The sequence below is a fragment of the Salmo salar genome, chromosome 23, assembly GCF_965601325.2.
Source record: "Salmo salar chromosome 23, fSalSal1, whole genome shotgun sequence".
NCBI classification, from domain to species: domain Eukaryota; kingdom Metazoa; phylum Chordata; class Actinopteri; order Salmoniformes; family Salmonidae; genus Salmo; species Salmo salar.
In genome coordinates this window covers 35,514,119-35,541,556 of record NC_138313.1, presented here as the reverse complement: position 1 = coordinate 35,541,556, position 27,438 = coordinate 35,514,119, and the positions used below count along the sequence as shown (strand labels likewise).

The 27,438-nt window shown below is 43.9% G+C and overlaps 1 non-coding gene across 1 annotated transcript; it reads left to right on the top strand.

The window, feature by feature from the left end:
• Window positions 1-16,273: 16,273 nt before the first annotated feature.
• Window positions 16,274-26,852, top strand: LOC106584464 (uncharacterized). The gene is made up of 2 exons (XR_014382326.1): window positions 16,274-16,563; window positions 24,379-26,852. It is a non-coding gene; the product is annotated as an uncharacterized LOC106584464 (transcript).
• Window positions 26,853-27,438: the final 586 nt, after the last annotated feature.

Genomic DNA, 27,438 nt, shown 5'->3' with positions numbered 1-27,438 from the left:
ACTCAAAATAATCTCCCACAAACACTAGTGGGAAAAACAACAACTTAAATATGATCCCCAATTAGAGACAACGATGACCAGCTGCCTCTAATTGGGAATCATACAAAAACTCCAACCTAGAACACAGCATAGAACATTTAAACTAGACAAAAAAAAGAAAAAAAAAGAAACTAGAACCAAACATAGAAATAAATAAACTAGACAAAAGCCCCCAGTCACGCCCTGACCTACTCTACCATAGAAAAATACAAGCTCTCTATGGTCAGGACACGACAGGTGGTGGAGCACGTAATAATGTCATTTATTTGGAACCGTTTTCCTGTATGTGGGTGACAGAACTATTCACACTTAATCATATTGCTGCACTTTGAGCAACCGCTGCGTTTATAGCTACCATTCGGATGAGGGTGTAAAAGAGCCTGGCTGATTTTCTTTTGTGGCTGGCAGTTGGCATGGACCAATTTATCGCGTAAATTGCGACCTCTCCTATGTTCAATAAGTGGTGGATTCTTAAATTCAGCTGGCAAAGCTGATGATTAAACATCCATTCCATTTGATGTGTGGAACGGATTTAGGTGGGGCTAGGTTTACATAAGGGTGCTAATTTAATAAATTCACAAAAGCTCTGACGAAGGCCGTGAGGCCAATATGTAAAGCTTATTAAAGAGCAGTGATCCCATCAAGAGCGGTGTGCAGGTTCCTTCTTTTTTCTCATTTTATTCAACTATTACCATGCACCTGCAAAAAAGATAGCTCAGATGTACGAGTGCCTTTTGAATTATATATTTCATCACTGAATATGTCTGTTCACATACATAGGTTGACCCAAACAGTTCAAACATCTTCTGAGCATGACCCTTAATCTTTGGACTGTTTTGTTCATCGAGAGATGCATAGAACCTCGTCAGTGACATTGTTTTGAATAATTCTCCAATCACTGCATCAGACTGAAGATTGATAAGCTCAAGTTGCAGGTCAGTGGGAGTGTTATCCACGTTGAAGGTGAAAGGAGAGGAAACATGTCAGCATGTCACTTTCCAACACTTTGAAATACTCAAAACAACGAGATAACTCACTGTTCAAAGCACACAGCAGTGATGTATACTTCTCCCGCTGGCCATCTGATAGGGAACAGACTAGTAGTGCCGGAAGGTGGGTGAGAATTTTGGCTTCTACTTGGCGGGTCAGGAGGAGTAATTTTCCCTTGAAGGCTTTGACAAGGCTGTACATCGGATGTGCAAAAGGCCCTTCCCTTGTAGTTTGGAATTCAGTTCATTCATGAGGGCCATGATGTCCACGGTGAAGGCAGAATCAGCCAACCATTCTTTATCTTGCAGTTGAGGGAAATCCACATATTTTCCTTTCATTTGCAAAAACTCAGCAATCTCAGACTTCAGGTCCCAGACCCTTTTAAGCACCTTCCCCAAACTCTGCCATCTCACGTTTGTGTGGTAGGGGAGATCTGCATGATCCGACTCTGTCTCTTCCAACAGTGAGACAAACTGCCTGTGGTTTAAAGATTTTGCTCTTATGAAGTTTACCACTTTAGTGACTGTATCCACAACATGGCTCATATTCAGAACACATTTACAGAGCACCTGATGAATAATGCAATGCATTAGGAAAATAATTTTCTGATCTGGGTTCAGCTCAGCTACTTGATCTTGTATTCTTTTCAAAAGGCCAACATTTTTTCCGGTCAAGTTTGGACACCGATCAGTGGTCACACTGGATAACTTTTCAAAACTCAGTCCCAGCTTTGTCACACACTTATTAACCTCCTCCAATAAATCTTTCCCTGTGGTTGTGCTCTTCATTGACTGCACTGAAGAAAGCTCCTCTGTAATTTCAAAGTCTGGGGTTATGACTCGTAAGAATATTAACAACTGTGCTTGTCACGCCCTGACCTGAGAGAGCCTTTTTATGTCTCTATTTAGGTTTGGTCAGGGTGTGATTTGGGTGGGCATTCTATGTCCGTGTTTCTATATTTGGGATTTCTTTGTTTCGGCCGGGTATGACTCTCAATCAGGAACAGCTGTATATCGTTGTTGCTGATTGGGAGTCATACTTAGGCAGCCTGTTTTTCCTTTGGGTTTTGTGGGTAGATGTTTTCTGTATAGCTACTTTGCCTTATGGAACTGTGTAGTCGTTGTTTTGTTTATTTTGTAAGTGTTCACTTTTCTGAATAATTAAAAGGATGAGCATTCATATTCCCGCTGCATTTTGGTCTTGTGTTCACGACAACCGTTACAGATCTACCCACTAGAAGAGGACCAAGCAGCGTGGGAACAAGGAGCAGAGGGTTCAGGATTCGTGGACTTGGGAGGAAATTCTGGACGGAAAGGGACCATGGAGACAAGCTGCGGAATATCGCCATGGAGGCGGCGAAAGCTGAGAGGCGGTGGTATGAGGCAAGGGAGCGCAGCAGGCACGAGAGGCAGCCCCAAAACATTTTTTTGGGGGGGCACACGATAAGTTGGCCTGAGTCAGGAAGGAATTCTGAGCCAACGTCCCGTGCTTACAGGAGGCAGCGTGGTACTGGTCAGGCACCGTGTTATGCGGCAGAGCGCACGGTGTCCCCAGTACGCATTGAGCGCCCGGTGCGCTACATCCCAGCACCTAACATCTGCCGGGTGAGAGTGGGCATCGAGCCAGGACGGGTTGTGCAGGCCGTGCGCACCAGACCCCCAGTGCTTCTCCAGGACCCGGTCTATCCTGTGCCTGCACCCAGAACCAGGCCTCCTGGATGTCTCCCCAGCCTGGTGAGTCCTGTGCCTGCGCCCAGAGCCAGGCTTCCTGCATGTCTCCCCAGCCTGGTGAAGCCTGTGCCTGCTCCCAGAGCCAGGCCTCCTGCATGTCTCTCCAGCCTGGTGAGTTCTGTGCCTGCGCCCAGAACCAGGCCTCCTGCATGTCTCCCCAGCCTGGTGAGTCCTGTGCCTGCGCCCAGAGCCAGGCCTCCTGCATGTCTCCCCAGCCTGGTGAGTCCTGTGCCTGCGCCCAGAGCCAGGCCTCCTGCATGTCTCCCCAGCCTGGTGAATCCTGTGCCTGCGCCCAGAGCCAGATCGGAGCCGCCAGAGCCGCCCGCCAGTCCGTGCAGAGGGAGGTGTTTAGTCCCAGGGTCCTTAGCTTAGTGATGAGCTTTGAGGGCACTATGGTGTTGAATGCTGAGCTGTAGTCAATGAATAGTATTCTCACATAGGTGTTCCTTTTGTCCATGTGGGAAAGGGCAGTGTGGACTGCAATAGAGATTGCATCATCTGTGGATCTGTTGGTGAGGTATGAAAATTGGAGTGGGTCTAGGGTTTCTGCGATAAGGGTGTTTATGTGAGCCATGACCAGCCTTTCAAAGCATTTTATGGCTACAGGCGTGAGTGCTACGGTTCGGTAGTCCTTTAGGCAGGTTACCTTAGTGTTCTTGGGCACAGAGACTATGTCGGTCTGCTTGAAGCATGTTGGTATTACAGACTCAGACAGGGACAGGTTGAAACTGTCAGTGAAGACACTTGCCAGTTGGTCAGCGCATGCTCAGAGTACACGTCCTGGTAATCCGTCTGGCCCAGCGGCCTTGTGAATGTTGACCTGTTTAAAGGTCTCACTACTTCGGCTGCGGAGAGTGTGATCACACAGTCTTCCGGAACAGCTGATGATCTCATGCATGTTTCAGTGTTACTTGCCTCGAAGCAAGCATAGAAGTTATTTAGCTCGTCTGGTAGGCTCGTGTCCCTGGCCAGCTCTCGGCTGTGCTTCCCTTTTGTAGTCTGTAATAGTTTGCAAGCCCTGCCACATCCGACAAGCGTCTGAGCCGGTGTAGTACGATTTGATCTTAGTCCTGTATTAATGCTTTGCTTGTTTGATGGTTCGTTTGGGGGCATAGCAGGATTTCCTATAAGCTTCCGGGTTAGAGTCCCGCTCCTTGAAAGCAGCAGCTCTACCCTTTAGCTCAGTCAAATGTTGCCTGTAATCCATGGCTTCTGGTTGGGGTATGTACGTACAGTTACTGTGGGGACGACGTCCACAATGCACTTATTGATAAAGCCAGTGACTGATGTGGTGTACTCCTCAATGCCATCGGAAGAATCCCGGAACATATTCCAGTCTGTGCTAGAAAAATAGTCCTGTAGTTTAGCATGTGCTTCATCTGACCACTTTTTTATAGACTGAGTCACTGGTACTTCCTCCTTTAATTTTTGCTTGTAAGCAGGAATCAGGAGGATAGAGTTATGGTCAGATTTACCAAATGGAGGGCGAGGGAGAGCTTTGTACGCATCTCTGTGTGTGGAGTATAGCTGGTCCAGAATTTTTTTCCACCCTGGTTGCACATTTAACATGCTGATAGAAATTCTGTAAAACTGATTTAAGTTTCCCTGCATTAAAGTCACTGGCCACTAGGAGCACTGCCTCTGGATGAGTGTTTTCCTGCTTGCTTATGGCAGAATACAGCTCATTTAGTGTGGTTTTAGTGCCAACCCAACTCTGTGGTGGTACGCAAGACAGCTACAAAAAATACAGATGAAAACTCTCTAGGTAGAGAGTGTGGTCTACAGCTTATCGTGAGATACTCTACCTCAGGCGAGCAAAACTGAGACTTCCTTAAAACCTGTTGGGGCTAGGGGGCAGTATTTTCACGGCTGGATAAAAAAAACGTACCCGATTTAATCTGGTTACTATAATTAGTAGATTTGGATAGAAAACACTCTAAAGTTTCTAAAACTGTTTGAATGGTGTCTGTGAGTATAACAGAACTCATATGGCAGGCCAAAACCTGAGAAGATTACATGCAGGAAGTGCCCGTCTGACAATTTATTGTCCTTCTGTTGCATCTCTATCGGAAATACAGCATCTGTGCTGTAACGTGACACTTTCTAAGGCTTCCATTGGCTCTCTAAAGCCGCCAGAAAGTGGAATGTGGTGTCTGCTGTCTCTGGGCAAAGTACAGCAGCAGAGTTTGTAAGTGGTCAGCCTGGGGACAGTGAGACTGAGATCCGCGTTCACGAGACTTCTCCATTTTTTTCTTTCAGTCTTTGAATGAATACAACGTTGCCCGGTTGGAATATTATCGCTATTTTACGAGAAAATAGCATAAAAAATATTTTAAACAGCGTTTGACATGCTTCTAAGTACGGTAATGGAATATTTATAATTATTTTGTCACGAAACGCGTCGCGCGTTACCCTTCGGATAGTGACCTGAACGCACGAACAAAACGGAGGTATTTGGATATAACTATGGATTATTTGGAACCAAAACAACATTTGTTGTTGAAGTAGAAGTCCTGGGAGTGCATTCTGACGAAGAACAGCAAAGGTAATCCAATTTTTCTAATAGTAATTCTGAGTTTAGTGAGCCCCAAACTTGGTGGGTGTCAAATTAGCTAGCCTGTGATGGCCGAGCTATGTACTCAGAATATTGCGAAATGTGCTTTCGCCGTAAAGCTATTTTAAAATCTGACATAGCGTTTGCATAAAGGAGTTCTGTATCTATAATTCTTAAAATAATTGTTAGGTATTTTGTCAACGTTTATCATGAGTAATTTAGTAAATTCACCGGAAGTTTTCGGTGGGTATGCTAGTTCTGAACATCACATGCTAATGTAAAAAGCTGTTTTTTTATATAAATATGAACTTGATTGAACAAAACATGCATGTATTGTATAACATAATTTCCTAGGAGTGTCATCTGATGAAGATCAAAGTTTAGTGCTACATTTAGCTGTGGTTTTGGTTTTTGTGACATATATGCTTGCTTTGAAAATGGCTGTGTGATTATTTTTGGCAGGGTACTCTGCTGACATAATCTAATGTTTTGCTTTCGCTGTAAAGCCTTTTTGAAATCGGACAATGTGGTTAGATTAACGAGAGTCTTGTCTTTAAAATGGTGTAGAATAGTCATATGTTTGAGAAATTGAAGTTATAGCATTTTTGAGGTATTTGTATTTCGCGCCACGCGATTCCACTGGCTGTTGACTAGGTGGGACGCTAACGTCCCACTGGCCCAGAGAGGTTAAATATTGTGCACCAGCTGTTTACATACATGAATAGGCCCCTGCCCCTTGTCTTACTAGAGGCTGCTGTTCTGTCTTGCTGATAGATTGTATAACCTGCCAGCTGTATGTTGATGTCGTTATTCAGCCACAACTTGGTGAAACGTAAGATATTACTGTTTTTAATGTCCCGTTGGTAGGTTATACGTGCTTTCAGTTCGTCCCAATTATTTTCCAGCGATTGAACGTTAGCTAGCAGAATTGAGGGCAAGGGCAGATTAGCCATTTGTCGCCTTATCCTAGCAAAGCACCCTGATCTTTTGCCTTGAAATCTCAGTTTCCTTCTCCAGCGAATCACGGGGATCGGGCCTGGTCAGGTGTCTGCAGTATATCCCTCGCGTCCGACTCATTGAAGAAGAACTCCTCATCCAATTTGAGGTGAATAATCCCAGTTCTGATGTCCTCTTTTCGCTCATAAGAGACAGTAGTAGCAACATTATGTACAAAACAAGTTACAAACAATGTGAAAAAACAAACAAAATAGCATGATTGGTTGAGAGTCGATAAGACGGCAGCCCTACTCCCCAGCGCCATCATAACAAATGACTCAAGTAAAAGTGAAAGTCACCAAGTAAAATAGTAAAAGTCTAAAAGTATTTCGTTTTAGATATACTTACTTTCGAAAGTAAATGTAATTGCTCAAATATACTTAATAATCAAAAGTAAAAGTATAAATCATTTCAAATTCCTTTTAGTAATCAAATCAGACGGCACAATGCCAGGGGCACACTCCAACACTCAGATATTATATAAAACCAAGCATTTGTGTTTAGTGAGTCCGCCAGATCAGAGACAGTAGACATGACCAGGGATGTTTTCTTGATAAGTGTGTGAATTGGACCATTTTTCTGTCCTGCTAAGCACTCAAAATGTAACAAGTACTTTTGGGTGTCAGGGAAAATGTATGGAATAAAAAGTACATTATCTTCTTTAGGAATGCAGTGAAGTAAATGTTGTCAAAAATATAAATAGTAACTTAAAGTAAAGATACCACCAAAAACTACTTAAGTAGTACTTTAAAGTACTTTTACTTTTACACCCCTGTTCAAAGCATTCATCATCTTGGGGCGACGGGGTAGCGGGTTTCCAAGATGCGATTATATCACACAATTATACCATTTAAAAAATTGTCATATATAAAAAATATATATATACAGACTAACAAAAAATAAGTGAAAATTGAGAAATTATCCTATGCATGATGATAATTTTATGGTAAAAAAATGTATTTGCTCCATGGCTCAGTGGACACAAGCAAAGATAATGGATATACTGACAAGATACATAGAGTCGTGGCCAAAAGTTTTGAAAATGACACAAACATTAATTTCCACAAAGTCTGCTGCTTCAGTGTCTTTAGATATTTTTGTCAGATGTTACTATGGAATACTGAAGTATAATTACAAGCATTTCATAAGTGTCAAAGGCTTTTATTGACAATTGCATGAAGTTGATGCAAAGAGTCAATATTTGCAGTGTTGACCCTTCTTTTTCAAGACCTCTGCAATCTGCCCCGGCATGCTGTCAATTAACTTCTGGGCCACATCCTGACTGATGGCAGCCCATTCTTGCATAATCAATGCTTGGAGCTTGTCCGAATTTTATGGGTTTTTGTTTGTCCACACGCCTCTTGAGGATTGACCACAAGTTCTCAATGGGATTAAGGTCTGGGAGTTTCTTGGCCATGGACCCAAAATATCGATGTTTTGTTCCCCGAGCCACTTAGTTATCACTTTTGCCTAATGGCAAGATGCTCCATCATGCTGGAAAAGGCATTGTTCGTCACCAAACTGTTCCTGGATGGTTGGGAGAAGTTGCTCTCGGAGGATGTGTTGGTACCATTCTTTATTCATGGCTGTGTTCTTAGGTAAAATTGTGAGTGAGCCCACTCCCTTGGCTGAGAAGCAATCCCACACATGAATGGTCTCAGGATGCTTTACTGTTGGCATGACACAGGACTGATGGTAGCACTCACCTTGTGTTCTCCGGACAAGCTTTTTTCCGGATGCCCCAAACAATCGGAAAGGGGATTCATCAGAGAAAATGACTTTACCCCAGTCCTCAGCAGTCCAATCCCTGTACCTTTTGCAGAATATCAGTCTGTCCCTGATGTTTTTCCTGGAGAGAAGTGGCTTCTTTGCTGCCCTTCTTGACACCAGGCCATCCTCCAAAAGTATTCGCCTCACTGTGCATGCAGATGCACTCACACCTGCCTGCTGCCATTTCTGAGCAAGCTCTGTATTGGTGGTGGCCCGATCCCACAGCTGAATCAACTTTAGGAGACGGTCCTGGCGCTTGCTGGACTTTCTTGGGTGCCCTGAAGCCTTCTTCACAACAATTGAACTGCTCTCCTTGAAGTTCTTGATGATCCGATAAATGGTTGATTTAGGTGCAATCTTACTGGCAGCAATCACCTTGCCTGTGAAGCCCTTTTTTGTGCAAAGCAATGATGACGGCACGTGTTTCCTTGCAGGTAACCATGACTGATAGAGGAAGAACAATGATTCCAAGCACCACCCTCCTTTTGAAGCTTCCAGTCTGTTATTCAGACTCAATCAGCATGACAGAGTGATCTCCAGCCTCGTCAACACTCACACCTGTGTTAATGAGAGATTAACACACCTGTGTTAATGTCAGCTGGTCCTTTTGTGGCAGGGCTGAAATGCAGTGGAAATGTTTTTTGGGGATTCAGTTCATTTGCATGGCAAAGAGGGACTTTGCAATTAATTGCAAATCATCTGATCACTCTTCATAACATTCTGGAGTATATGCAAATTGCCATCATACAAACTGAGGCAGCAGACTTTGTGAAAATTAATATTTGTGTCATTCTCAAAACCTTTGGCCACGACTGTACACACAACACCCCATAATGACAAAGCAAAAACTGGTTAAGAATTTTTTGCTAATTTATAAAAAATAAAGAAACTGAAATTTCGGTGGAGTGCTACAGAGATGGTTGTCCTTCTGGAAGGTTCTCTCTGGTGCTATTTCAGAGTGACCATCGGATTCTTGGTCACCACCTTGGTCACCTCCAGGATACCTGGGCCAAGTTGATTAGAAAGGCCTGCTCACTGAAGTGTTTTAGGGAGCGTTTGACAGTGATGAGGGGTGGTCGTTTGACCGCGGGCCCATTACGCACGCTGGCAATGAGGCAGTGATCACTGAGATCCTGGTTGAAGACAGCAGACGTGTATTTAGAGGGCAAGTTGGTCAGGATGATATCTATGAGGGTGCCCATGTTTACGGATTTCAGAGTGACCATCGGGTTCTTGGTCACCTCCCTGACCAAGCCCCTTCTCTCCCGATTTCTCAGATTGGCTGGGCGGCCAGCTCTATGAAGAGGCTTGGTTTTTCCAAACTTCTTCCATTTAAGAATGATGGAGGCCACTGTGTTCTTGGGCACCTTCAATGCTGCAGACATTGTTTGGTACCCTTCCCCAGATCTGTTCCTCGACACAGTCCTGTCTCGGAGCTCTACGGACAATTCCTTTGACCTCATGGCTTGGTTTTTGCTCTGATAGTCCCATAGCAAAGGGTCTGAATACTTATGTAAATAAGATAGTTCTGTTTTTTATTTTTTATAAACTAGTAAAAAAATCTAAAAACCTTTTTAGATTTTTCTTTATCAGGTATTTTGTGTAGATTGCTGCAGATTTTTTAAATTTTGTATCCATTTTTGAATAAGGTTGTAACGTAACAAAATATGAAAAAGTCAAGCGGTCTGAATACTTTCTGAAGGCACTGTATATATCATACTTTAACCAAGGCCTTTTCAAAGTCAGCCATGAATACCTGGCCTGGTTTCCCAGGTTTCCCAGATGCTAACCTAAACAGACATCACCAAACAAAACAGAAAAGGGGATCGGTGGCAGCTAGTAGGCCGGCGACGACGACCGCCGAGCGCCGCCCGAACGGGGAGAAGCGCCACATTCTGTGGACGTAGTGACAAGTGGGCAGCTGGGTAGGATGTGCTCTTATTCTCCATGGACTTTACGGTGTCCAAAAACCTTACAGAATTAGTGCTACAGGATGCAAATTTCTGTTTGAAAAAGCTAGCCTTAGCTTTCCTAACTGACTGTGTATATTGGTTTCTGACTTCCCTGAAAAGTTGCATATTACGGGGGCTATTCGATGCTAATGCAGTACGGCACAGGATGTTTTTGTGCTGGTCAAGGGCAGTCAAGTCTGGAGTGAACCAAGGGCTATATCTGTTCTTAGTTCTACATTTTTTGAATAAGGCATGCTTATTTAAGATGGTGAGGAAAGCACTTTTAAAGAACAACCAGGCATCCTCTACTGACGGGATGACGTCAATATCCTTCCAGGATACCCGGGCCAGGTTGATTAGAAAGGCCTGCTCGCTGAAGTGTTTTAGGGAGCGTTTGACAGTGATGAGGGGTGGTCGTTTGACCGCGGGCCCATTATGCACGCAGGCAATGAGGCAGTGATCACTGAGATCCTGGTTGAAGACAGCAGACGTGTATTTAGAGGGCAAGTTGGTCAGGATGATATCTATGAGGGTGTCCATGTTTACGGATTTAGGGTTGTTCCTGGTAGGTTCCTTGATTATTTGTGTGAGATTGAGGGCATCTCGGTTAGATTGTAGGATGGCCAGCGTGCTAAACATATCCCAGTTTAGTTCACCTAACAGTACGAACTCTGAAGATAGATGGGGGCAATCAAATCACATATGGTGTCCAGGGCACAGCTGGGGGCTGAGGGGAGTCCATAACAAGCAGCAGCAGTGAGAGACTTATTTCTGGAAAGGTGGATTTTTTAAAGTAGAACCTCGAACTGTTTGGGCACAAATCCAAATCAATCAAATTTTATTTGTCACATAGACATGGTTAGCAGATGTAAATGCGAGTGTAGTGAAATGCTTGTGCTTCTCGTTCCGACCACGCAGTAATATCTAACAAGTGATCTAATAATTTCACAACAACTACTTTATACACACAAGTGTAAAGGAATGAATAAGAATATGTTCAAAAAGATATATGAATGATCGATGGCCGAACGGCATAGGCAAGATGCAGTAGATGGTATAGAGTACAGTATATACATATGAGATAAGTAATGTAGGGTATGTAAACATTATATAAAGTGGCATTGTTTAAGGTGGCTAGTGATACATTTATTACATACATTTTTCATTATTAAAGTGGCTTGAGATAAGTCAGTATGTTGGCAGCAGCCACTCAATGTTAGTGATGGCTGTTTAACAGTCTGGTGGCCTTGAGATAGAAGCTGTTTTCAGTCTCTCGGTCCCTGCTTTGATGTACCTGTGCTGACTTCACCTTCTGGATGATAGCGGGGTGAACAGACAGTGGCTCGGGTGGTTGTTGTCCTTGATGAACTTTTTGGCCTTCCTGTGACATCGGGTGGTGTAGGTGTCCTGGAGGGCAGGTAGTTTGCCCCTGGTGATGCGTTGTGCAGACCTCACTACCCTCTGGAGAGCCTTACGGTTGTGGGCGGAGCAATTGCCGTACCAGGCGGTGATACAGCCCGACAGGATGCTCTCGATTGTGCATCTGTAAAAGTTAGAGTGTTTTTGGTGACAAGACAAATTTCTTCAGCCTCCTGAGGTTGAAGAGGCGCTGCTGTGCCTTCTTCACCATGCTGTCTGGGTGGGTGGACCATTTCAGTTTGTCCGTGATGTATACGCCGAGGAACATCAAACTTTCCACCTTCTCAACTACTGTCCCGTCGATGTGGATGGGGGGTGCTCCCTCTGCTGTTTCCTGAAGTCCACGATCATCTCCTTTGTTTTGTTGACATTGAGTGTGACGTTATTTTCCTGACACCACACTCCGAGGGCCCTCACCTCCTCCCTGTAGGCCGTCTCGTCATTGTTGGTAATCAAGCCTACCACTGTAGTGTCGTCTGCAAACTTGATGATTGAGTTGGAGGTGTGCATGGCCACGCAGTCATGGGTGAACAGGGAGTACAGGAGAGGGCTGAGAACGCACCCTTGTGGGGCCCCAGTGTTGAGGATCAGCGGGGTGGAAATGTTGTTTCCTACCCTCACCACCTGGGGGCAGCCCGTCAGGAAGTCCACGGCCCAGTTGCAAAGGGCGGGGTTGAGACCCAGGGTTTGGAGGGTACTATGGTGTTAAATGCTGAGCTGTAGTCGATGAACAGCATTCTTACATAGGTATTCCTCTTGTCCAGATGGATTAGGGCAGTGTGCAGTGTGATTGCGATTGCGTCGTCTGTGGACAAATTGGGGTGGTAAGCAAATTGGAGTGGGTCTAGGGTGTCAGGTAGGGTGGAGGTGATATGGTCCTTGACTAGTCTCTCAAAGCACTTCATGATGACGGAAGTGAGTGCAACGGGGCGATAGTCATTTAGCTCAGTTACAATAGCTTTCTTGGGAACAGGAACAATGGTGGCCCTCTTGAAGCATGTGAGAACAACAGACTGGGATAAGGATTGATTGAATATGTCCGTAAACGCACCAGCCAGCTGGTCTGCGCATGCTCTGAGGACGCTGCTGGGGATGTCGTCTGGGCCGGCAGCCTTGCGAGGGTTAACACGTTTAAATGTTTCACTTACATTAGCTGCAGTGAAGGAGAGCCCGCAGGTTTTGGTAGCGTGTCAGTGGCACTGTATTGTCCTCAAAGCGAGCAAAGAAGTTGTTTAGTTTGTCTGGGAGCAAGACATCGTGGTCCGCGACGGGGCTGGTTTTCCTTTTGTAGTCCGTGATTGACTGTAGACCCTGCCACATACCTCTCGTGTCTGAGCCGTTGAATTGTGACTCTACTTTGTCTCTATACTGACGCTTAGCTTGTTTGATTGCCTTGCGGGGGGAATAGCTACACCGTTTGTATTCGGTCATGTTTCCGGTCACCTTGCCCTGATTAAAAGCAATGGTTTGCGCTTTCAGTTTTGCGCGAGTGCTGCCATCAATCCACGGTTTCTGGTTGGGGAAGGTTTTAATAGACTGTGTTTACCCCCACTGCTGTGGGTACAACTTCACCGATGCACTTGCTAATAAACTCACTCACCGAATCAGCGTATTCATCAATGTTATTGTCCGACGCTATGCGGAACATATCCCGGTCCATGTGATCGAAACAATCTTGAAGCGTGGAATCCGATTGGTCGGACCAGCGTTGAACAGACCTGAGCACTGGCGCTTCCTGTTTTAGTTTCTGTCTATAGGCTGGGAGCAACAAAATGGAGTCGTGGTCAGATTTTCCGAAAGGAGGGTGGGGAAGGGCTTTGTATGCGTCACAGAAGTTAGAATAACAATGATCCAGGGTTTTGCCAGCCCGGGTCGCGCATTCGACATGCTGATATAATTTAGGGAGCCTTGTTTTCAGATTAGCCTTGTTAAAATCCCCAGCTACAATAAATGCAGCCTCAGGATATGTGGTTTCCAGTTTACATAGAGTCAAATGAAGTTCTTTCAGGGCCGTCGATGTGTCTGCTTGGGGGGGATATACACGACTGTGATTATGATCGAAGAGAATTCTCTTGGTAGATAATGTGGCCGGCATTTGATTATAAGGAATTCTAGGTCAGGTGAACAAAAGGACTTGAGTTCCTGTATGCTGTTATGATCACACCACATCTCGTTAATCATAAGGCATACACCCCCGCCCTTCTTCTTACCAGAGAGATGTTTGTTTCTGTCGGCGTGATGCGTGAAGAAACCAGGTGGCTGTACCGACTCGGATGAAGTATCCCGAGTGAGCCATGTTTCCGTGAAACAAAGAACGTTATAATCTCTGATGTCTCTCTGGAAGGCAACCCTTGCTCGGAGTTCGTCTACCTTGTTGTCAAGAGACTGGACATTGGCGAGTAGTATGCTCGGGAGCGGTGCGTGATATGCCCGTCTACAGAGCCTGACCAGAAGACCGCTCCGTCTGCCCCCCCCCCCCCCCCCACAGACCTGGATAGTATGACAGAACTCTGCAGGCTATCTGCAGTAGTTTGCAACTCCGCCCCCTTTGGCAGTTCTATCTTGACAGAAAATGTTGTAGTTGGGGATGGAAATTTCAGAATTTTTGGTGGCCTTCCTAAGCCAGGATTCAGACACTGCTAGGACATCATGGTTGGCGGAGTGTGCTAAAGCAGTGAATAAATCAAATTTAGGGAGGAGGCTTCTGATGTTAACATCCATGAAACCAAGGCTTTCACGGTTACAGAAGTCAACAAATGAGAGCACCTGGGGAATAGATGTGATGCTGGGGGCTACAGGGCCTGGGTTAACCTCTACATCACTAGAGGAACAGAGGAGGAGTAGGATAAGGGTACGGCTAAAGGCTATAAGAACTGGTCGTCTAGTGCGTTAGGAGCAGAGAATAAAATGGGCAGATTTCTGGGCGTGGTAGAATAGATTCAGTGCATAATGTATAGACAAGGGTATGGTAGGATGTGAGTACAGTGGGGGTAAACCTAGGCATTGAGTGACGATGAGAGAGCTTGCATCTCTGGAGACACTAGCTAAGCCAGGTGAGGTCTCCCATGTGTGGGGTGTGTGACAAAAGAGCTATCTAAGGCATGTTGAGCTGGACTTCCGGCTCTAAAGTGAAATAAAACAATAACTAACCGAAACAGTAGAGGACAAGACATTAGAGAGAGGCATGTGTAGCCGAGTGATCATAGGGTCCAGTGAGCAGCAATAGGTGAGTCCGGGAGCCGTTCGGTAGTCGCTACTATGCTAGGCGATCGGGAGGCACGGCGTTCAGAAAGCTAGTGGGCCGGGGCTAGCAGATTGGTCTTCAGTGACATCGCAACGGAAAAGCCTGTTGAAACCACATCGGACGATTACGTCGGCAGACCAGTCGTGATGGATCGGCGGGGCTCCGTGTCGGAAATAAAGGGTCCAGGCCAATTGGCAAAAGAGGTATTGTAGCCGACAAATTAGCGGGTATACCTCTTCGGCTAGTCGGGAGATGGGCCTAGCTCGAGGCTAGCTCAAGGCTAACTGGTGCTTGCTTCAGGACAGAGGCGTTAGCCACTCAGTTGCAGCTAGCTAGCTGCGAGAATCCGGGGTAATGGCCCAGAGCTTGCGGCAGGAATCCGGTGATGTGATGGAGAAAAGCAGTCCGATATGCTCTGGGTTGATATCGCGCTGTGCAAACTGGCAGGTATTGATCGAGCTAATGCTGGCTGGTGTCTGAGCTAAAGGTGAAGACCGCTAGCCGTGGCTAACAGTAACTACTAACTAGTAAGCTGGCTAGCTTCTGATGGAGGTTCCAGTTATAACGTATAAAAATAGCAGATCCAACCTGCCTCACCATTGGGTGTTGTGACTTAGATGAAGATCATATCAAATGTTATGACCAATTTATGCAGAAATCCAGGTAATTCCAAAGGGTTCACATACTTTTTATTGCCACTGTATGTGGTAGTGGTGGAGTTGGGGCCTGAGGGCACACAGTGTGTTGTGAAATCTGTGAATGTATTGTAATGTTTTTAAAATTGTATAAACTGCCTTTAACTTGCTGGACCCCAGAAGAGTAGCTGCTGTCAATGCAGCAGCTAATGAGCATCCATCAGAAATACAAATACAAAAATTGCATCTAGAAGTTCCTCCTTTGTAATTAGGCCTTCACATGAGTCTTTCTGTATAGCTGTTCATTTTATACTATTGATATAAAACAATCCTTACAATGAACTTCAGTTAGTGGAAATGGAGGAGACTGAAATGAAAACATATAGTATCTACTACTCACACTACTCCTCTCAGGATCCCTCCCCCTTGACCCATCTTTCTCTACCTTTTCAGGAACCTCCCTCTTACACACTGCTGCCACATGCCCATAAGCTTGACCGCATTCAGGATAACTTATATAGCCTAACATCCCTTGGCAAATGCTATCGAGCAACTCGCTTTGGCATTGATCAACCAATGGTGTGTTAGATACCACCCACATACATTTACTTGACACTCATGTTCATATTGGAGGAAGAAATATAGAAATCAATAAATGAAGACATAATATAAATGAATAAAATGAAAAAGTAGAAAAGTAAATTAATGATGTATCTATTTATGTATGCATTCATTCATCCATGTATGTATGTATATGTTTATGGGTGCATTTATTTATTAATGCATTTATCTATTTATGTGTGCATTTATTTATTAATTACAGTAGATTTGGTCCGTCATACATTCCCTCTCCTTGAAGCGATCGAGGGGAGGTACTTTAAGAAGAGAAAATGTAGAAATAGGCGGGGTTTAGCCATAATGATGACGTTGTGGCTGTAGTAACTAGTGACGATATTTTGCAACCGGATGCTTTTGTCGCTGATCCCGGACGTGATGAAAACAACACAACGCGCCATCTATCTGGCAAACTAGCTACTCAACTTGCATTTTCTACAAATGTCTAAAATAAATTTCTTTAGGGTTTTCCTCAACGAGAGATTAACAGCTGCTGCTGAGGAGATATTCGGGGTTGTTGAAAAAACTATTGCAGGGTATGAGGAGGAAGTGATCCGTCTACAGAGTCTGCTCGACGTTGACATTGTTGTTCAACCTGAGATAAACCCACACAGAGCAGGTAGGCCAACCCATTACGTTTGTCTAACTAATTCAATCTGCATTTTATAGGACATTGGAGCAAAGGTAATTATTTTGTAAACGAAGTTTAGGATTAGTCAATCAAAAAGGGGAATTTTTTGACCGCACCTTTTTTTAATTTGAACGAAACTAAATTGGCTACATATTTGTCCATGGTAAAATGGTCAGAATGTGAATATTGGATCAGAATGATCAACCATTCGGAAGGTATAGGCAAAGATTGTATTGACAAGCGCGGTCCTGGCCGTTCTGCCGCCTTAGGCGAGACAAACAATTGTTGCCCTCCTACAACCCCGCAAATTACAGTAGGTAAGTGTTGTCTAGAGACTTTGAAGTGAAGTTCATTTAAATTTCTGGTTGTTTTAAAATGCATATTTTCAGGACGTTTAAAATGAATATTTTCTGTACTTTGAAAAATCTATTTTCCGGAAGTTGAAATCGAGTTCATTTTCGGTTTTGAATGAACGTTGAAAATAAATAAATTGCCGCACCAAATCTGAACCAAACATAGATGGAATTTGATGAATGCCCATCCATCCATGTGGTAGGCCTACCTTTAGTAAAACAGGCAGTTGCATTGGCTTTATTAGTTCTGATTCCTGTGACTAATCAATTTGGCTATTTTTTATTTCACCTTTATTTAACCATGGAGGCCAGTTGAGAACAAGTTCTCATTTACAACTGCGAACATTTGCGACACAAACAACACAGTTACACATGGGATAAACAAACGTACAGTCAATAACACAATAGAAAAATCGATATACAGTGTGTGCAAATGTAGTAAGATTAGGGAGGTAAGGCAGTAAATAGGCCATAGTGGCAAAATAATTACAATTTAGCAATTAAACACTGGAGTGATAGATGTGCAGAAGATGAATGTGCAAGTAGAGATACTGGGGTGCAAAGGAGCAAAAAAATAAATAACAATATGGGGATGAGGTAGTTGGGTGGGCTATTTACAGATGGGCTGTGTACAGGTGCAATGATCGGTAGGCTGCTCTGACAGCTGATGCTTAAAGTTAGTAAAGGAGATATGACTCCAGCTTCAGTGATTTTTATTCTTATTTTATTTTTTTATATTTTTTTTTTGCAATTTGTTCCAGTCATTAGCAGCAGAGAACTGGAAGGAATGGTGGCCAAAGGAGGAGTTGGCTTTGGGGATGACCAGTGAAATATACCTGCTGGAGCGCGTGCTACGGGTGGGTGCTGCTATGGTGACCAATGAGCTGAGATAAGGCGGGGCTTTACCTAGCAAAGACTTATAGATGACCTGAAGCCAGTGGGTTTGGCGACGAAAATGAAGCGAGGGCCAGCCAACGAGCGCATACAGGTCGCAGTGGTGGGTAGTATATGAGGCTTTGGTGACAAAATGGATGTCACTGTGATAGACTACATCCAATTTGCTGAGTAGAGTGTTGGAGGCTATTTTGTAAATGACATCGCCAAAGTCAAGGATCGGTAGGATATTTACGAGGGTATGTTTGGCAGCATGAGTGAATGATGCTTTGTTGTGCAATAGGAAGCCGATTCTAGATTTAATTTTGGATTAGAGCTGCTTAATGTGAGTCTGGATTGAGAGTTTACAGTCTAACCAGACACTTAGGTATTTGTAGTTGTCCACATATTGTAAGTCAGAACCGTCCAGAGTAGTGATACTGGACGGGCGGGCGTGTGCGGTCAGTGATCGGTTGAAGAGCATGCATTTAGTTTTACTTGCATTTAAGAGCAGTTCGAGGCCACGGAAGGATTGCTGTATGGCTTTGAAGCTCGTCTGGAGGTTAGTTAACACAGTGTCCAAAGAAGGGCCAGAAGTATACAGAATGGTGTCGTCTGCGTAGAGGTGGATCAGAGAATCACCAGCAGCAAGAGCGACATCATTGATGTATGCAAAGAGGAGAGTCGGTCCGTGAATTGAACCCTGTGGCACCCCCATAGAGACTGCCAGAGGTCCGGACAACAGCCCTCCGATTTGACACAATGAACTCTGTCTGAGAAGTAGTTGGGGAACCAGGTGAGGCAGTCATTTGAGAAACCAAGGCTGTTGAGTCTGCCAGTAAGAATGCCGTGATTGACAGTCAAAAGCCTTGGCCAGGTCGATGAATACAGCTGCACAGTACTGTCTTTTATCGATGGCGGTTATGATATTGTTTAGAACCATGAGCGTGGCTGAGGTGCACCCGTGACCCACTCGGAAACCAGATTGCATAGCGGAGAAGGTATGGTGGGATTCGAAATGGTCGGTGATCTGTTTTGTTAACTTGGCTTTCGAAGACTTTAGAAAGGCAGGGTAGGATAGATATAGGTCTGTAACAGTTTGGGTCTAGAGTGTCTCCCCCTTTGAATAGGGGGATGACCGTGGCAGCTTTCCAATCCTTTAGGGATCTCAGACGATACGAAAGAGAGGTTGAACAGGCTAGTAATGGTGGTTGCAACAATTGCGGCAGATAATTTTAGAGATGGTCCAGATTGTCTCGCCCAGCTGATTTGTAGGGGTCCAGATTTTGCTGCTCTTTCAGAACATCTGCTATCTGGATTTGGGTGAAGTAGAAATGGGAGAGGCTTGGGCAAGTTGCTGTGGGGGGTGCAGAGCTGTTGACCGGGGTAGGGGTAGCCAGGTGGAAAGCATGGCCAGCCGTAGAAAAATGCTTATTGAAATTCTCGATTATCGTAGATTTATCGGTGGTGACAGTGTTTCCTAGCCTCAGTGCAGTGGGCAGCTGGGAGGAGGTTAGGTAGCATAAACATAACCACATGTAACATGGATTTGCATTAGAATACGCATCAACACTAACAATGGAAAGTTACACCTCACTTACATAAAACTGATCAGAATTCAGAAGAATGCCAGAGTCATGCCGGAAAAAAACATTTGCGGCTTGTGACGTAATATTCCCTATAATGTAAACTCATATGTTTAACTTAAAATTAAACAAAATCGTTTGCACTTATGAATACTGGTTTCAGTAAAATTTTCTGCCAACTTATAAGCAAATACGTTATGAATTTGTCACAAATCAGCTTGTAGTGTTGATAGCCAACTAGCCTGCTGACGTTAGCCCTGCTAGCCTTACAGCTACATTAAAGTAAACCAAAGTTTTGGAAAAACATAATGCCATCGAACCAATGTCACCTTTTATATGGAGGTATGTCAGCCAGCTAAAGTTAGCCTAGCCAGCTAAATAGCCTAGCTAACCAACCATCACAGTCGACATGGTTGAGTAGTAAGCCAGAGAACAATTAGTCTAGCACACGCAGGAACCCACAGAACACAACAACAAAAAAGCCAGCAGAAATAAAGTAGCGAGAGCGGAGACTTAAAGATTTGACGACAGAGTTGGCTACCAAAGTCAAAGAAGAGCCAAGGAGAGGCCGTTTTATATAGTGAGGTTAATCCACATTGAATTTACCCGGTTTATCTCCATTACTGCTGACACAGCGATGTACCAGTAGGTTGGTAGGAAATAGAGGTTGCAGGCTTCACATTCACGCATGGCACAGCACCTGGTTTCAGGTACCTAGACCCACTCCAATTTGCAAACCGTCCCAACAGAGCCACAGATGACACAATCTCAATTGCACTCCACACTGTCCTTTCCCACCTGGACAAAAGGAACACCGATGTGAGAATGCTGTTCATTGACTACAGCTTAGCGTTCAAGACCATAGTGCCCACGAAGCTCATCACTAAGCTAAGGAACCTGGACTAAACACCTCCCTCTGCAATTGTATCCTGGACTTCCTGACGGGCCGCCCCCAGGTTGTAAGTGTAGGCAACAACACGTCTGCCATGCTGATCCTCAACACTGGGGCCCCTCAGGGGTGTGCACTTAGTCCCCTCCTGTACTCCCTGTTCACCCACGACTGCATGGCCAAACACGACTCCAACACTATCATTAAGTTTGCTGATGACACACCAGTGGTAGGCCTTATCACCGACAACGATGAGACAGCCTATAGGGAGGACGTCAGAGGACAACAACCTCTCCCTCAATGTGAGCAAGACAAAGGAGCTGATCGTGGACTACAGGAAAATGTGGGCCATTAACATCAACAGGGCTGTAGTGGAGCAGTTCGAGAGTTTCAAGTTCCTTGGTGTTCACATCACCAACGAACTATCATGGTCCAAACACACCAAGACAGTCATGAAGAGGGCACAACAAAACCTTTTCCCCCTCAGAAGACTGGAGATATTTGGCATGAGTCCCCAGATTCTCAAAAAGTTCTACAGCTGCACCATTGACAGCATCCTGACCGGTTGCATCACCACCTGATATGGCAACTGCTCGGCATCATACACCCCCGCCCTTTTTCCCAAAGAGATGATAATTTCTGTTGGTGCGACACACAAAGAATCCCGGTGGCTGTACCGACTTCGACAGCATATCACGAGAGAGCCATGTTTTCGTGAAACAGACTGTTACAATCCCTGATGTCTCTCTGGAAAGCAACCCTTACCCTAATTTCGTCCTCCTTGTTATCTAGAGACTGGACATTAGCGAGTAATATACTCTGAAGCGGTGAGTGGTGTGCGCGCCTCCGAAGTCTGACCAGAAGGCCGCTCCGTCTACCTCTTCTGTGGCGATGTAGTTTTGGGTCAGCCTCTGGAATCAATTCAGATGCCCTGGGTGGTTTGGACAAAGGATCCGCTTCGGGAAAGTCGTATTCCTGGTCGTAGTGCTGGTAAGTTGACATCGCTCTGATATCCAATAACACGTAAAGTTTACTGGGCTAACAATGTAAGAAATAATACATTAAAAAAAATGTGGGCCATTAACATCAACAGGGCTGTAGTGGAGCAAAAAAAAATGTGGGCCATTAACATCAACAGGGCTGTAGTGGAGCAGTTCGAGAGTTTCAAGTTCCTTGGTGTTCACATCACCAACGAACTATCATGGTCCAAACACACCAAGACAGTCATGAAGAGGGCACAACAAAACCTTTTCCCCCTCAGAAGACTGGAGATATTTGGCATGAGTCCCCAGATTCTCAAAAAGTTCTACAGCTGCACCATTGACAGCATCCTGACCGGTTGCATCACCACCTGATATGGCAACTGCTCGGCATCATACACCCCCGCCCTTTTTCCCAAAGAGATGATAATTTCTGTTGGTGCGACACACAAAGAATCCCGGTGGCTGTACCGACTTCGACAGCATATCACGAGAGAGCCATGTTTTCGTGAAACAGACTGTTACAATCCCTGATGTCTCTCTGGAAAGCAACCCTTACCCTAATTTCGTCCTCCTTGTTATCTAGAGACTGGACATTAGCGAGTAATATACTCTGAAGCGGTGAGTGGTGTGCGCGCCTCCGAAGTCTGACCAGAAGGCCGCTCCGTCTACCTCTTCTGTGGCGATGTAGTTTTGGGTCAGCCTCTGGAATCAATTCAGATGCCCTGGGTGGTTTGGACAAAGGATCCGCTTCGGGAAAGTCGTATTCCTGGTCGTAGTGCTGGTAAGTTGACATCGCTCTGATATCCAATAACACGTAAAGTTTACTGGGCTAACAATGTAAGAAATAATACATTAAAAAAAAAAATACTGCAAAGTTTCCTAAGGACTAGAAGCGAGGCGGCCCTCTGTCGGCGCCATCTTGTACGTACATCAAAGCTAGCTTCTCGTTTTTGCGCCACAAATGAGTCGTAACCCCATCCTTGTGGGTATTACTGCACTGTGTTACTATTACTGCACTAGCTACGAACAAAGGAAAACTACTACAATGCTCGCTCGATTACCACTACCAAACGCACAGGAGAAGAGGAGATGCAGGTTTTTTTGCATTGATTTACATGGTTTCTACTTTCTGGATGTACCGTGCATTCGGACAGTATTCAGACCCCTTTTCCACATTTTGTTACGTTAGCCTTATTCTAAAATGGAATAAATCCCTGTTTTTCCCTCAACAATCTATACACAATACCCCATAATGATACAGTAAACTGTTTTTTTGAAAATGTATTAAAAATAAACTGAAATACCTTATTTACATAAGTATTCACACCCTTTACTATGAGACTGGAAATTGAGCTCAGGTGCATCCTGTTTCCATTGATCATCCTTGATGTTTCTACAACTTTATTGGCGTCCACATGTGGTAAATTATACTGATTGGACATGATTTGGGAAGACACACACCTGTTTATATAAGGTCCCACAGTTGACAGTGCATGTCAGAGCTAAAACCAAGCCATGAGGTCAAAGGAATTGTCCGTAGAGCTTCGAGACAGGATTGTGTCGAGGCACAGATCATGGGAAGGGTTCCAAAAAATGTCTGCTGCATTTAAGGTCCCCAAGAACACAGTGGCCTCATTCTTTAAATGGAAGAAGCTTGGAACCACTAAGACTCTAACTCGAGCTGGCCGCCCGGCCAAACTGGGCAATCGGGGGAGAACGGCCTTGGCCAGGGAGTTAACCAAGAACCCGATGGGTACTCTGGCAGAGCTCCAGTTCCTCCATGAAGATGGGAGAACCTTCCAGAAGGACAGCCATATCTGCAGCACTCCACCAATCAGGCCTTTATTAGAGTGGCCAGATGGAAGCCACTCCTCAATAAAAGGTACATGACTGCCTGCTTGGAGTTTGCCAAAAGGCAGCTAAAGACACTCAGACCATGAGAAACAAGATTCTCTGGTCTGATGAAACCATCATTGAACTCTTTGGCCTGAATGCCAAGCATCACGTCTGGAGGAAACCTGGCACCATCCCTACAGTGAAGCATGGTGGTGGTAGAATCAAGCTGTGGGGATGTTTTTCAGCAGCAGGGACTGGGAAACTAGTCAGGATTGAGGGAAAGATGAATGGAGCAAAGTACAGAGTTCCTTGATGATAAACCTGCTCAGGACCTCAGACTGGGGGTGAAGATTCACCTTCCAACAGGACAACAACCCAAAGTACATAGCAAAGACAACGCAGGAATGGCTTTGGGACAAGTCTGTGAATGTCCTTGAGTGGCCTAGCCAGAGGACGGACTTGAACCCGATCGAACATCTCTGGAGAGACCTGAAAATAGCTGTGCAGCGACACTCCCCATCCAACCGGACAGACCTTGAGGATCTGCAGAGAAGAATGGGAGAAATTCCCCAAATACAGGTGTGCCAAGCTTGTAGCATCATACCCAAAAAGACCTGAGGCTGTAATCGCTGCCAAAGGTGTTTTAACCAAGTACTGAGTAAAGGGTCTGAATAGTTATGTAAGTGTGATATTTCAGTTTTTATATTTAATAAATGTGCAGCTATTTAAAAAGAAATGTTTTTGCTTTGTCATTATGGGGTATTATGTATAGATGTATTTAAAAAAAATAAAAAAAGTAGAATAAAGCTGTAACGTAAAGAGTCAAGGTCGGAATACTTTCCGAATGTACTGTATGTAGTGTACCTCCAGATGATGTAACATTGGGTATAAGCTACGATGAAGAACAATCTCACACGTTTTTAGATCATTGACTTTAAAGGTTACATTCCCTAATTGTTATTTGAACGTTTTCTAATGAAATTTAAATCGTTTTGCAACCCTGTTTGTAAACTTTCAACTTATATTTTTCAGTGATGAAGCAAGATATGGTTGTCCCATGATAGGGTGGGGTATACAAAATGGGTTAACTTTGTTTTGGCATTCATGGGCAAAAATGTATGGAATGTTTTGTTAAAATCAAAAGGGGTGCACTCAAGGTGATTTGAATTCATATAGAAAGACCCATTTCTTTATATTTTACTAGCAGAAGTTAATTGCAGGCGTACCAGACAGGAGGTAGTTCTGCAATGTCATTGACTTTTCTATTTCATCCTTTCTTCCAGATGTCCAGCAGCTCAATCTCTCTGTCTCTGAAGAGGAGGTTCCCCCTGAGCAGCAGCAGTGTGAGCAGGAGTGGAGCCCCAGTCTGGGACAGGAGGACCCAGAACCCACACAGATTAAAGAAGAGCAGGAGGAACTCTGGACCAGTCAGGAGGAAGAGCAGCTTCAAGGGCTTGAGGCAGATACCATAGAATTCATATTCGATCCTGTCGGTGTGAAAAGTGACCGTGATGGAGACCCAACTCAGCCCTCACATCTCTATCAAGCCCAAAAGGAGGGAAACGGAGAGAGAGAAACTCTACCCAGTACTACAACTGAACAGATCAAAGCAGAACCTGATGGAGAGGACTATAGGGAATCAGAACCAACCAGTGTCTCTCAGCCTTTCTCTGCTGTAAATCCAGACTGTTCTGCAGTTCAGAATGAAAACAGTCAAAGTGTCAGTGGTATGGAGACTGGAGGACCTCAATCAGGTTGTAAATCAGTCAAATCAAAAAGAACAAAGATGGTAAAAGGACAAATGTCTCATATCAAAACTAAGGGTAGGAAATCTTCACAGTTGTCCCTCCTGAAATCACCCCGTCAAAGTAATTCTACTCCCTGTTTTTGTAAGGTGTGTTGTAAGTCTTTTCATCACATGGGTTCATTAATTAAACATGTGCGAACTCATAGAGATAAAGAAGGTATTTGTGGTGTTTGTGGAAAATGTTTTCAGTCCACAGAAAGTATGGAAGATCACTTCCAAACTCACATTGCAGCTAGTTTTTGTTGTGATGTTTGTAGTAAATGGTTCAGCAAGAACAGTAAGCTGATAGTGCACATGAGAAGCCACACAGGGGAGACTCCATTTCATTGTTGTCATTGTGGCAAAGGATTCAAACAGAATGGAAGTCTAAAAATACACATGAGAATTCACACAGGGGAGAAACCTTTTTCATGCCCTATTTGTGGTACATGTTTCAGTCAGAATGGAGATCTAAAAATACACATGAGGATTCACACAGGGGAGAAACCATATAGCTGTTGTCATTGTGGCCAAGGATTCAACCAGAAGGGAAATCTAAAAACACACATGAGGACCCACACAAGGGAGAAACCTTATCGCTGTCATGATTGTGACCAAAGATTCAGCACTGGCAGCGCTCTGAAAAGACACATTATGATTCACACAGGGGAGAAGCCTTTTTGCTGTCCTGATTGTGGAAAAACATTTAATCGGAGTGGACATGTAAAATTACACATGAGGACCCACACAGGGAATAAATAATATCATTGCCATTTGTGGCAAAGGTTTCAGCACTAGTGGCTTTCTGAGATTAAACATTAGGATTCATACTGGAGAGAAACAGTATCCAGAGTGACTGTGGTAAAGGATTCTGCACTGGCACCAATCTGAAAATGCCCTTAAGGACTCATAGAGGAGAGAATAGATACCCTCAATTTAGAAAATGATTTCCCCAATCAGATACATTAAATAACAATCAGACACAATGAGAAAACACTGTCTTTCATTTCAAATTGATAGAACAGTCACTAGAGGGAGAACTTCATGGTGTGCTGTTTGGGGAAAGGTCTGGAGACAGAAGATTGAGAGTCACATTGTAACTTCCACTTGTGAGAGGAGATGTCCCTCAGAACACTACTCGTGGATGAATAAGATATGATGGAATTACTGCTTGAACGTAAGAACTCCATCACTAACAGAGAGCAGTTGTTAGTTATAGGATGACATAAGACATTTGGGAAACTGTCCTCCTTTTGTACTTAAAACATTTTTTTTTTTTTATCTTCTACATTATGTACACTGAGTGTACAACATTAGGAACACCTGCTCTTTCCATTAAATAGACTGACCAGGTAAAACCAAGGTGAACGCTATGATGCCTTATTGATGTCACTTGTTAAATCCACATCAGTGTTGATGAAGGGGAGGAGACAGGTTAAAGAAGGGGCCTGCAACTAAATGTTAAGGTGTTCCTAATGTTTTGTATACTCTATGCTTTGATGTTAAAGTACTTTTTACTATCAGTTACTTTGGCTTTGTGTCCTTCAGTGTCCACGAGAGCTGGAAGAATCCTGTACACATGCCATTTTATTATTAGTTTTATGAGCCTGTTGCCAATATCCACTGAGGGGAAAATTTCACTAGCGTTAAGAAAACCTGTGAAAAACTCAAGTGGAACCGTTCATATAAATTGGCCTTGTGAAACATGTTTTTCTTCATCCAGAAATTCTGTTTTTTTCCACAACAGAATAAATGCTGATAACCTTGTTCATTGAAGTGTCTTTACCTGCTCTCTTGACAGTGTTCAATTATCAGTTGATCTTGTGTTGCTAGAAAGCTCCATTTAAACAAAACGTTTAGATTAAGTGTGTTTAGATTAAAGTGCATTTTTAAACATTGGAAACATCTAAATAAAGGTTTGATTTTATTATCTAATCAGAAATCAATAAAATTGATATGCATTTTAAAACACTTTAAAGGTCCAAGAAGTATTTCATTGTTTGTCTTCTCATGTGTACTGCATAATACTGTTCTGTCATCCTTCGCTGCAGTTTCTTTGAAATGCAGCTCCCTTCCTCCCTGATCTGAGAGGGTTGGATTGACCATAGCAGTACAACCTTTCTCGTATCTAATTACATACCCATCAATTATAATCTCAAGGAAGGAGGATGCACTTTGTTGTCAGGCTTTTTCAAGTCTCCCACTCATCTTAAAGCCGTATATTTACTACAGTGCATTCGAAAAGTATTCCGACCTCATTATTTTTTTCATATTTTTTTTATGTTACAGCCTTATTCTAAAATTGATTAAATATTTTTTTCCCTCATCAATCTACACACAAAAATGACAACTGTTTTTGTTGCACATTTATAAAAATAAAAAAATCACGTTTACATAAGTATTCAGACCCTTTACTCAGTTCTTTGAAGCACCTTTGGCAGTGATTACAGCCTCAAGTCTTGTGTATGACGCTACAAGCTTGGCACACTTGTATTTGGGGAGTTTTGGAGGGGCTGGTAACTCTAATGAACTTATCCTCTGCAGCAGAGGTAACTCT